Source organism: Benincasa hispida, chromosome 9, assembly GCF_027475165.1.
Source record: "Benincasa hispida cultivar pf3 chromosome 9, pf3_genome.v1.1, whole genome shotgun sequence".
NCBI classification, from domain to species: domain Eukaryota; kingdom Viridiplantae; phylum Streptophyta; class Magnoliopsida; order Cucurbitales; family Cucurbitaceae; genus Benincasa; species Benincasa hispida.
The window spans coordinates 3,512,338-3,524,797 of NC_143486.1; the positions used below are offsets into that span (position 1 = coordinate 3,512,338).

The window sequence follows — 12,460 nt, forward strand, 5'->3', positions numbered from 1 at the left end:
AGTTCCCAGACCAAATTGAAGTACATGGACTCCATTTCGAGGTTCATGACTTTGATCCACTACTCTCGGTCTACATCATTGATTGCCTTATTAAAGGTCAATGGATCCTCAATGCCATCATTATATATGATGACTTAAGTTTTTGTTAAACCCATGCAATGGTCAGGCTGCTGAAAAACTCTCCCACTACGTTGAAGCACTCTCAACCTCTTGAGAAGGATGTGACTTACCAGTTCCCTCAACAACTCTTGTTAAAGACCTGCCTGATCAACAACTCTTGTTGATCTATCTTTAGCGTCTTTGGAAATTTCATTCAATACTAGTTTACTGCAAGGTTGATGATATCTCATGTGATCTTCTTCTAAGAATGTAATATTTGTTGATACGAACACTTTGTCATTTTGAGGATCATAAAATAGACCACCTTTCGTTTCCTTGGGATATCTTGTGAATAGTCACAATTTTGAACGATGTTCCAACTTCTTCGGGTTTTGTACCAACACGTGTATCGAGCATTCCCAAATTCTGAAGTGACATAAACTACCTTTATGCCCTCTTCATAATTCATATGGTGTTTCAAAAACACTTTTTTAAAGAACTATGTTCAAAATGTATACTACAATATATACTGTATATCCCTAAAACAAATTAGGCAATTGAGCATAGCTCATCATTGAATGAACCATATCTAACAGGGTTCTATTTCTCCTTTTCGATACATCATTCTGCTAGGGTATATCGGGTGTTGTGAACTGAGATTGAATTATATGTTATATCAAATAGTCTTGGAATCTCAAGTCCATATACTCTCCACCTCGATCTGATCGAAGTGGTTTAATTGTTTTACCTAACTATTTCTCAACCTCAGCATTATACTCCTTGAAATATTCCAGGGTTTTGGACTTGTGATGTATCAGGTAAACATAGCCATACCTTGAATAATCATCAATAAAATTGGTGAAATATTCATACCCTCCTTGTGCTCTGACATTCATCGGACCATAGAGATCTGAATGCAAGAGTTCTAAGGGTTCTTTGGCTCTAAAACCTTTTCCTGTAAAAGATCTTTTGGTCATCTTACCCTCAAGACAGGACTCACATGGAGGTAAAGAATTATTTTCTAATTAATTTAGAAGTCTACTCTTGACCAATCTCCAAATCTTATTGAGATTAATATGGCCAAGTCTCAAGTACCAAAGATGGGTATTAGGAGAAACTTTTCGCCTTTTATTTTGAGTTTCGGCTATTTTAAACATCCCAGTATTCAAAATAATTTTTGACTCAGTTAGTTTTAACACATACAAGTTGTTTTCAAGTTTTGCAAAACAAATCTGAACACCTCTTGAACTAACGAACCTTGAACTAACGGACACTTCATTAATTTCAAAAGATACTTTGTACATATGTTATAACAAGTCAAAGATAGATATTAAATTCCTTCTCATATCAAGAATATAAAACACATTTTCAAGTAAAATGAATCTATCTCCAAAAAACAACTTTAAGTCTCCCAATGCATTGACTGAGACAACCTCTCCTGTTCTAACCTTAAGAGTCATCACGACCTCTGCAAGTTATCTCCAGGAACTAGTTTCCTGAATGAAAGTGAAAATATGGTTAACGGCACCCGAATCTAGTATCCAGGTCAAGTGAGTATCCTCCACCAAACATGTTTCAACAACGAGTAAATCATATTTACCTTGTTTTGCTTTCTTAGCCTTCTTCTCAGCAAGGTATTGTGGGCAGTTTATCTTGTAGTGCCCATCTTCGTTGCAATGGAAACATTTTCCTTTGTCAACAAATTTTTCCTTGCCTTTGCGTTTTGTAGGAGCATTTCTTTTTCCTTTTCCCTTCTTCTTCATCTAAATACCCTTATTTTTAGAAGTGGAAGGTCCGGACTTAGTTTTTGAGGACAATCCTTTTTGGAATTTGTTAGAAGTGACAACATTTGCTTCCCCTTCTTGTCCTCTATTTTTCATAAGAGTCTGGTAAGTATGGAGCTCGCTCAAAGAGTTGTCAGATTATAATTCAATTTTATTCATCATTGCATTCGTGCAAATTGCAGGAAACTCTTCAGAAGAGATTCCATGATGAAACTGACTTGACTTTTTTCATCTATAATAACATCGTTTGCATCTACCACGTTGAAGTGGACCATCATATCCAGAACATGTTTTCTAATAGAGGTTCCTTCTTTCATGCGTAAGTTGTAAACGTATTTAAGAGCATCGTGCCTGACAGATGTTGATGGTTGTCCAGGAACTCTTAACAAAGAGCATCCATGAGCGCGTTCAGATCATTCCGATTTCATTGTGCCCAAAATAAAACACACAAATTCTATCAAACAGTTATGCAATTTAACACTAATTAACGACATGCTTTGATAAATAAAATACAAGGGATTGAGTTTATATATCAGTTGAACACTCTCTTCAATATCGAACTCAACGCAGCGGAACAATCTCTATGAACTCTATCGCCCAGCAACACAATCGGCTATGGCAGCACGACCATCTATAAGAACGGCAACAACATGAATAAGCACGAGCAAACAGGAGCGGGGATGACACCACTACTTAGAGCCCTTGGTATTCTCAGAGTGAGAATCCAAAGTGTGGTCTTTGGTGAATTTGGTAGAGGTTGGAGGAACGGGCTGATCGTATAGACAATAAGCAAGTGGGAGAGAAAGCTATCATATAGCGGGGATGCTTATCGTTTACACGATCATGTATATTTTACTAAGCGATCATCTAGTAATAGGTAAACGATCGTTTAGAAAACGCGGCATGCTAGGCAATTGTTTAGTGAAGCTAAGTGATCGTTTAGAAAAAGGCGTGTGATCGTTTAGACACGGGTGTGCGATCGTTTAAGCGATGAAGCTCTATCGTATAGGCTCTCAGCTAAGCGATCAAGACGTTTTCACACCAATTGCCAATTTTTTATGAACTCTTGTAAAATGAAACAAATTTTCATTTTATTTTTCGGTTACAATAACCGAATACTGAATTTTCCACTAACGCATGATCGAGGAGAATATTTCAGCCAATTATCATATAATTAACCAATTTAATTAATAAATAAATATAATCATATTATATTTTTACCTTATAGTTTGATATCATATATCTACTATAGTAATTTCTCTTCCACTTGATATAAATCATATTTATATCTAATTTCCCCCAAAATAATGTAACTCATACATTTAGCCAATTATATCATATATAATTAACCAGTTCAATTATATCATATATAATCGAACTCTCTCTTGTCAATTTGAACATTTCAAACTGACCCAAAAACTGATTCTCAACTTTATTCAAGCTACCTAGGAGACCTTATGGACCTGTGGCTCGAAGCTCCAATGGTACGTGAATAGCTGACTAAACTCTTTAGCCACGAGATCTACCATTGATGCTTGAAAAATGGAGTAAATAAATATGCATTCATTGTTCTTTCTCCATGCATCGCTGGTCATGCGTGGACTAAGGGATATGTAATATGCGTCTAAGAATATTCTTATCTATTCTTATTTATTCGAGGTCGAACTTAGGGACTTGTAGCAATGGAATATTGTAGCTAAATGTTATGAAGTAATGTTATGAATGATGCACTCATAAGACAAGGTAATCACATAAAGCAAGGTCAACATAAGATTATTCTTATCCCTAGGAACGCTGCTTACTTCGCTTAGTGAGTTCAACTACTTACCCTCTCAGGCGGTTAGTCACCACTGATTCTGCTCATAGACAAGTATTGTGATCGCTCATAGACAAGCGTTGCTACAGCCTCACACTAAGCAAAGAGGATTTTCTCACAAACTCGCGTAACGAACATTTCCCAGTGGTTTGCTATATGCTTCATATGTTTATGCCGCATGATTAAGTATGCGATACTCTAGCAATTTTACTTAGTCATTTCAATGAAAGTAAAGGATAATAAAGCAGAAGCACATGAAGATGGAATTGAAGGAAATAGAGAAATGCATTGATCATAGAATGTATTAATGTCTTAAGCCACAATGTAATACAATACAAAGATAGAAGAGAGATGGAGGGCCAGATGGGCAATGTCTTGCTTCCATCAGATGTGTGTCAAGGCTGTCGGTGGTGCCATGGATGAGCGGTGGAATAGTCTTTCTCGAGATCTATCTCCGGCGAAGCTCCGGTCATCACTTGGAATGGTTGGAGAAATGAAGAACTCTCCGAGAATGTCTTCTCACGCTTTCGTCTGTGATCACAAGGATTTGCCTTCCGGCAGAAACTTGGATGATTTCAAGTTGGGCTCTAAGGCTTCTATTTATAGAGCTCGATTGTCGACAACATTAACGGTCCTTCTCTGAATTTCTACTACTAACGGCGTGATGGACCTGCTCTGAATCTCTGCTACTAACGACATGGTAGGTGAAATGTCAACATCACATTTTGATACTCCCAAGGTATGCGTTCATGCTCGGTTTCCGAAGTATCATCACATTCCACCACCCTTGCGTTCATCCCTTTATTATGGTTATTACTCTGTAACCGCAACTTCTATGCGATGGACACATGCGGTTAATGGTCGCAACATCCATGCGTCGAACGTATGCGATCGCCTCTTCGATGGTAAGATTCACCGCATGCGATCAATTCCTGCGATAGTTGCAAAAATAGACAATTGGATGCAAAATAACGCATAATAGTGGGTTAGTCGAGATTTTCAATGCTGATCGACGCAAGCTCACTTTTCTCATGAATTCTTAGTATAATCACCGTATATTCTACTTAACAACCCTCATAATTCTAAATAAAAGGCCTATAATAACGTGCATTTCTGCTCGTCATCAACCATTCGTTAACTGCCATGCATTCCACAAAGACCAACAACTGAACTCTTCTTACCACATATATTCCTATGTCAATTGGATATAACCAATCATGAGTACGATAACCCTTCATAGATGCTCGTAAGTACAGCTGGGTCAAGTTACTGTTTTGCCTCTGTAGTTACATCTCAATCCTTAAGTACCACTGATTCCTCTAATGAACAATACAACATAGTCCAACTATGTGTGAACACCTCTCGAGCCAAGAGAAGGTGTTTGGTGCCACATCATTCAAGCCCTGGAATCATCCCTTAAGGAAGCTATCTATCCACTTATCCCTCCCTCGAGAAAGAAGTGAATTTCATCTTGTGTAGCTGAGTTCCCAGCTCCTAAATCAAACAAATCCCTAAAATGGTAGGTTTGAGTCGACGACCTGGCTACTAGCACCCATACAAATCAAAGGACCGCCCTCAATGGCAGGAGTTCCTAACTCACTCAGGATTGAGGTCATGTTACCTATGGTCATCCTAGTGAAGTGAATTCTCTATCATGAACGGTGTTATATAACATGACATTAACACTTTGTGGTTAAATCTTATACAAACTCTCTGTATAGACGCCCTCGCTCGCATGTCCCCTACACGAATAATCAGGATCAGACCATCTGTGACAAGTCACAACACTTGTGACCATTCCATAAAGCGGACCCCATCCGTAGTGTTACCAGGATAAGGTTTCCCTCCTATATCCATATACTATAGACCATTTTGGTTATCATTTAAGACATGATCCACTTTTATGTCACCACATATATGCTTAAGTTACATACAGATAACAGATTTTATGTTTATTGGTTTGTGGTAAAGCAAATAAAACATACAACTGAGCAAAATCAAGGTGTGAAGTAAATATCATATATTATACAACACAAGCGTTCGTACAAACTGTTTACAAACTATAGGACACGAGACTTTAGGACATCAACCCCAACAGTCCGAACATCACCTACAACGAGCCCATGATCGCCTTTGCGATGACCATGCTCTCATGTTGCTTAGTTAAAACATCTTATATTCTTGCTAATATATAGGCTCGAGCCTTTTCATTTGCCCTCACCCATCTAGGCATCCTAAATATTTTAGTTTGTAGATGAGTCGAGAACTAGAGGACATTCCTATGTTAAAACAAACCTTAGATCATCAATTACTAGTATCTTGTTTATATTTGATTTCCATGTTGAGTAACTATCTCCATTAAACATATCCGAAGCGAGTAGTTGAATGATAGAGTTAGACATGTTGAAAATATAAATAAATTCTATTAGTGAATTGCTATTAAAACTAATTAAATTTTAGCAAAAAGTAATAATGTACCCGAATAATTCATTATTAATTTTCAACGATGTTTCAATGAGTCAGAATAATGGCTACTGAGGGGCAATCAATTACTCCTTCACTAAATCAAAACATGTTTAAGTAAATACTAATACCAGAATAACTCTTATTCACATAGTATTTAGTTATCGCTTCTTTGGTAAAAAATTTACTAACACTTAAATTTTCGTAAGTGTAACCCACCATTTTCAGATTCCAGAGATTGGAATCAACAAGCTACCGAGAGGTAGAGAGTGCTGAAAACGGACCTAAGAGACTCTATCCATTTTTGGAGTTTGCATTGTTTCGATCCTTATGAAACGTCTCTCTGAATGGGTGGTCACCTAAAAACGACAAGTATGCGGAACATATGAATCTCATGGTGCAACCTAATGGAGGAGACTGTAGGATTGTTTGACATACTTCCTTCTCCCACTTACTATGAACAACTTATCTTATTCACCTTGCTATTGACCCATGCAAACACTTTCCAAATGGAATGGTTGCCTAAAAACGATGCGAAGCCGAGCATGAATCTCACAGTGTGAACTCTTAAGAACGTGAGAGCTAAAATTAATTTTTCTCCCACTAAAGTGTTCTAAACGATTTGGGTGTATTTTAGGTAATTAAATACAACCTAAGTCTAGGCGTTTATCCTAGTATAACTTTTATACTGGATTTAACCGATAATGTCTAAGTGATATACCATTTATAATTTCACACTACTCACACATGCTCATAAAACCAGGTTAACATAACTCAAGAATCAACTTGATCCCCATGTAGCAGGTGTTCCATAAACCATCAACTTAGTACCTCCAGCCTTAGACATGATCTTGCCGGGTGAACTTGTAACTGTAGTCATTAAAAGATAACGACTTATTTTAACTATTAAAACAAGTTGTCATTTGTCAACCCTATGTGAGCATGCATTTATCTTTGTTATAGACTTTAAATGTCTAATTCATTTTATAACAATTATAACTTAGACAAAATCTATAACATACATCAAACATTCCATAAATTAATATAACAACTTATATCAATTTTCATGAAATCTACACATGCATACTATATAATATAACACTTATAACATACTTTCAGTGCATGCAACATGCTATGTTGGGATTTTAAATCTACATGGCATACTTTATTCACAAGCAAATTTAATTTTAATTAAAACATACATTCATAATGCATAATTAATTAAACACACTGAAGTGGACTGGTTTTGGCATCATAACGAACAACTAAATTATTATATTAATAACTCAGCAACTGCTCCGAACTGCTTCGGAATGCGTCGAACCGGCCCAAACAGGTTGAAAAAGACATGAATCGGACCCAAAGGCATGAAAACAAGGTTGAATCGGCTGAAGAAAACCAAATCGATCTGACTGGAACGCCTCCCTCGGGCAATTACAACCTAATTTCAACTCTAATGACTCTAACAAATTTACAAACCCTTCTTCACATATTTAAGGCTATAAACAAGCGGGTAATTACAATTATTACAACACAAGGAAGCTTAATTTTGATGTCAAATTCATAATATATCAACTTTAGCAACCACAACATTCAACACATGAATTAATGCCCACCAAGCTAAAATTAATGCAAATTGAATGCTTAAAAACATGCTCTGATACCAATTGTAAGAGTAAACTACAAGCATGTGGAAGCAATCAGAATTCTAAGCACTCTAACTACATTAATTTTAGGATTAAAGCATGCAAGTTCATAACTTAGAAAAATAGGGTTTCAAAAATACAACATTTGAAGAAACTCTAAATTTATCCAATTCCTTAAACAATTCTAATCACGAACGGTTCGTGGGCTACTGCTAGAGTCTTTTCCACTATTCTTCGACCTTAGAACAGATTGTGGGATCAAAATAGTGATGAATAGAAGAGAATTTAGAGAGTATGCAAGTTTTGTTGTGAAGAACTTAGAGAGAACCATTCTCTTCTAATTGCAAAAATTGCATGAACCTTTTAACAAATAATTTTTCTTCAATTTATAGAAGAAACACATGTAATCTAATTGTATGACAATTTGACACCAAAACACTCCGTGCATAAGTGGTATTAGATGTTAAATTTAGTGAAAAATGTGAGATTTTTCCACTAAGTGTTAAATTTAGTGGAAATGGTGGGATTTTCCTACTAAGTGTTAAATTTAATGAAAAATGTGGGATTTTCCCTCTAGCTCTAATTCCACCTTTTTTTCTCTTTTAAAATGAACTTCATAAATTCAAATTAAATGAAATTTAATTTGAAATAAATTAATTCAAATAATTAATTTTAAATAAAATTAATTTCTTTCAAAACAATTTTAAATAAAATTAGTTCTAATAATTAATTTTAAATAATTAATTAAATAATTTAATTAATTTAATATCAAATATTGAATTAATAAAACACCAATCCCAAACATGAGTCGCTATTCATTTGTATAATATATAAATCATATTTAAATATTTTCCAGACATGAATAGCTATTCATACTTACAATATTTAAACCATATTTATATATTTTATACTCTCCAATTTGTTTAATTTGATAATTAAACTACATGTAATTATACCGCATATAATTCGTCGTTTTTTCCTTTAACCAAACTTGAACATTTCAAATTCTCTCACCATACTGTCCTGAGGTTTAGTCCGATATGAGCTAACAGGGGGACCTAACAGACTTACAGATCATGAGCTTCAACGATCCGAGGTCAACCGGCTAAACTCTTTAATCTAATTAACTAACATTTATTAACTACCGGGACACTCCATTAAAGCCCAGTAGGTGCATTGTCCTCACTGTAGATAAATTTCTATCCACTTGATTTAATTTTGATTAGTAAGTCGATCCTTCGCAGGTTGTTCGTAATTACAGTTGGGTCAAAATTATCGTTTTTATCCCTGTAATTATATCTTGCTCCTTAAGTCCCATTGATCCTCTAATGAACAGTTGGTTTGTGGCCTAACCACCAAACTGAGTGCCTCTTGAGCCAATGAGAGGGTAGGGCCCCTTATTCAAGATCAGAAGTCAACACTTAAGAGAACAACCTATCTAATATCCCTAAAGTCAGGTAGAAGTGAATTCCATCTTGTAGGACTATGTCCCCAATTGTCTACCCAATCTTACCCCTAAATGAGAGGCTTATTCAGTCGGCGATAGCCACTCTTACCCATGCAGATTAAAGGATAATCCTGAATAAATAGAAGTTCATAGTTAGCTCAGGATTAAGATCGAGTTATCTAGGTCATCGAATTGAACTACTCACCTTAACAGTAAACGACGTTATAAAGTAAAAGTGACTATTTTAAGGTCCGATCTTATGCAAACTCGTTGCATAGGATACCTCCACTCGCATGTCTCCACATAAATGATTCAGGATCATATAATTTGTATCAAATGCAAAGTGGGTCGTATCCATAGTGTCCCCAAGTTAAGGTACCCAGCCTTATCCCTATCTATATAGACCATTTTGGCTATTACTTGAACTTGATCCACTTTTATATCACTATATAAAGTTCAAGTATTCATACTATAGCCAGGGGTTTTTAAATTATTGGATTTAGGGTTAAAAGGTATAATTCACATATTCAATAACAGTTCTACTGAATAAACTTCAATAACATTTTTATTGCAAAATAGAAGATGTTCAAAGTTTACAAACCATGAGTTTTGGGACATAAAACCAAGCAATAGTTGAAAGATCAATATCAATTCCATATCATATTTCTATTTTGAAGGGAAAAATTATTGGTTTTGGTTTTTAAAGTATTTGACAAAATAAGGTATGCTGAAAATTATTTGAAAAGATAGATTTCATTAAGTATCGATAACAATTGTTTAGTTGACCAATTTTATTTATTTTATTTATAATTCATGTTTTTTCAAATTAATCTCAAATGAGATAATTGAAAGGCCACTAAATTTTTTATGCTTGAACTATTATATAAAATGAGTTCAATGAATGTAACGTTAAAAGTAAAATACTTCTATTCATTAGTAGAAGATGGTCGAGTTCAATCATGCGTAGAATGCTCACGATTACAAGAACTCGGTAAATTTGTTGTTTGACCCTCATCAATGCCCTAATTATGTGATAAATAGGTCACATATTGATCACCAAACCTAAATGGATTATAAGAGGATTGACCTATGTTCATATTGTATATTCCTAGATTGTCAAATGAGGGAATTATGGAATATGGAGAAAACGTCATCGAAGGATGCATCTGGATGTAGTTGTGTACTATGCAGTGAATGATGGAGTTTCATTTTGTACTCCATGTTTAACTGAGATGTTAGGTTCTTGTACATAGTCATCTTCTGGTCGGATAAAATGAACCACATCTTGAGCTGGATTACCTATGTCTAGATGTTGAGGCTGGTATATAGCTGCCAATGATACATCTACGAGATGATTTGAGAAGAATATTAAATCTATCTATATATACCGTTAGTTGTTGTTCAATCAAATTTATATCTCACACACGATAAACAATTGATTTTTTTTTTCGTTTTTTAGTCAAATTGATTTATATCTCATGTAAATTCCCATAACATCTTTATAACAAAGGCAACGTTGGTTCAAGTAAATATATCAGAAGAAGATTAAGGTACACTAAAAAAAAAGTAAATAAACTATATTTCAAGATTGAGATATCTAATATTATGCATAATATCCAAGATTTTTTTGGGAAAAGAAGTTCACGACCCGTAGGCCTTCTACCTCCACGCGGCATTGCTCCATCAGGCTTTCCCCCATTGCGGAAAATTCCCCACTGCTGTCTCCTGTAGGAGTCTGGGCCGTCCCCAATGACCAATCCTTGCATGAATTGCTAATGATCCAATAAGTCCAACATTAATTCCTTCAGACGTGTCAATTGGGCAAATGCGTCCATAATGACATGCGTGAATAGCCGGGAGGAAATAAAGGGCCTTTTCCTAGCCACTCAAACTTTTAAAAGTAAAAAACCCATCTTTCATTGTAAAGTAATGCCTGCACTCCTCCGGTGATGATATCTCGTTAGTCCTTGATCTCCTCCGGTGGCCTTACTTTGCTTTCAGGTAAATTGAATATGAATGACTCATTATTAACTCAGTTTCTGGGCCATAATCATTCTGTAGGAGAGATGGCCGAGTGGTTGAAGGCGTAGCATTGGAACTGCTATGTAGGCTTTTGTTTACCGAGGGTTCGAATCCCTTTCTTTCCGTACTAATTCAACAATGTTACTGACCACAATGTATCAAATCAAATAACAATGGATACTATTATTCCAACAGTTAGACCTTTCTTGGATATAGATTCTCTATTTCGAATTTTTCATTTTTGTGGTACGGAAACGAAAAGGCTGGAAAGAATGGACAAGAGATGAAAATCCCCCTCCCACTCAATGATACATGAATGATAGAAAAATTTCCGGATCAAAACGTTACTTTACTTTCCTTCGGTCTCTTTACTTAGACTTCAGCGAAGGGGAGGACGAAATTGTCCGAACCCTTGTTAAAAAAAATTATATTCTAAAAAGAAGCTAAATAAAACTAAACAAAAATGAAGAAGATAAATAATAAAACTGAAAGGTTAAATAGCTAACGCAGTAGAAGAATAACACAGAACCATAATCGAAATTAATTTGGAAAATAGAAATACCAGTACACTAGCAAAAGTACACAAAATAAACCTATTGTTTAAACTCTAGGTTAAACATGTTTAAAAAAAATTACAAAGAGAAGAATTTTCTTTACTCACTTTCGTTGAAGACTCACAATGGAATCAATTCTCTAATTGATCATGAACACCACCAAAATGGCTACCCTCATATTTTCTGAGAACTCGAGGTTGAAGATTTGTGGGAACCAATCTTGAAAAAGAGAAAAACAATCACAAGAATTTTATGATGCTGTAGAGACAATTAGAGAGAAGATTATCCTTAGATTTGCATAGGTGAACTTAGCTCAACAGCGCCGGCTCAATAAACTTCCATTTTAGGGGTAAGCCCGGGTAGATAACTGAGGACATAGGGTACAAGATGGAAGTCGCTCCTACCCGCTTTTAGGGATAGTAGAGAGGTTGTTCCCCTAAGTGCTAACTTCGGGTCTTGAACAAGGGGCCCCCCTCTCATTGGCCTGAGAAAGACTCGGTTTGATGATCGGATTACAAACCAATTGTTCATTAGAGGATCAGTGGGAATTAAGAAATAAAAGGTAATCTCGGGGGTAAAATAGTCATTTGACCCAACTATTATTACGAACAACCCGTGAAGGATTATCT

At 35.5% G+C, this 12,460-nt stretch overlaps 1 non-coding gene across 1 annotated transcript; it reads left to right on the forward strand.

Moving 5' to 3' along the window:
- Positions 1-11,315: 11,315 nt before the first annotated feature.
- Positions 11,316-11,402, forward strand: TRNAS-GGA (transfer RNA serine (anticodon GGA)). Its single transcript has one exon. It is a non-coding gene; the product is annotated as a tRNA-Ser (tRNA).
- The last annotated feature ends 1,058 nt before the right edge of the window (positions 11,403-12,460 follow it).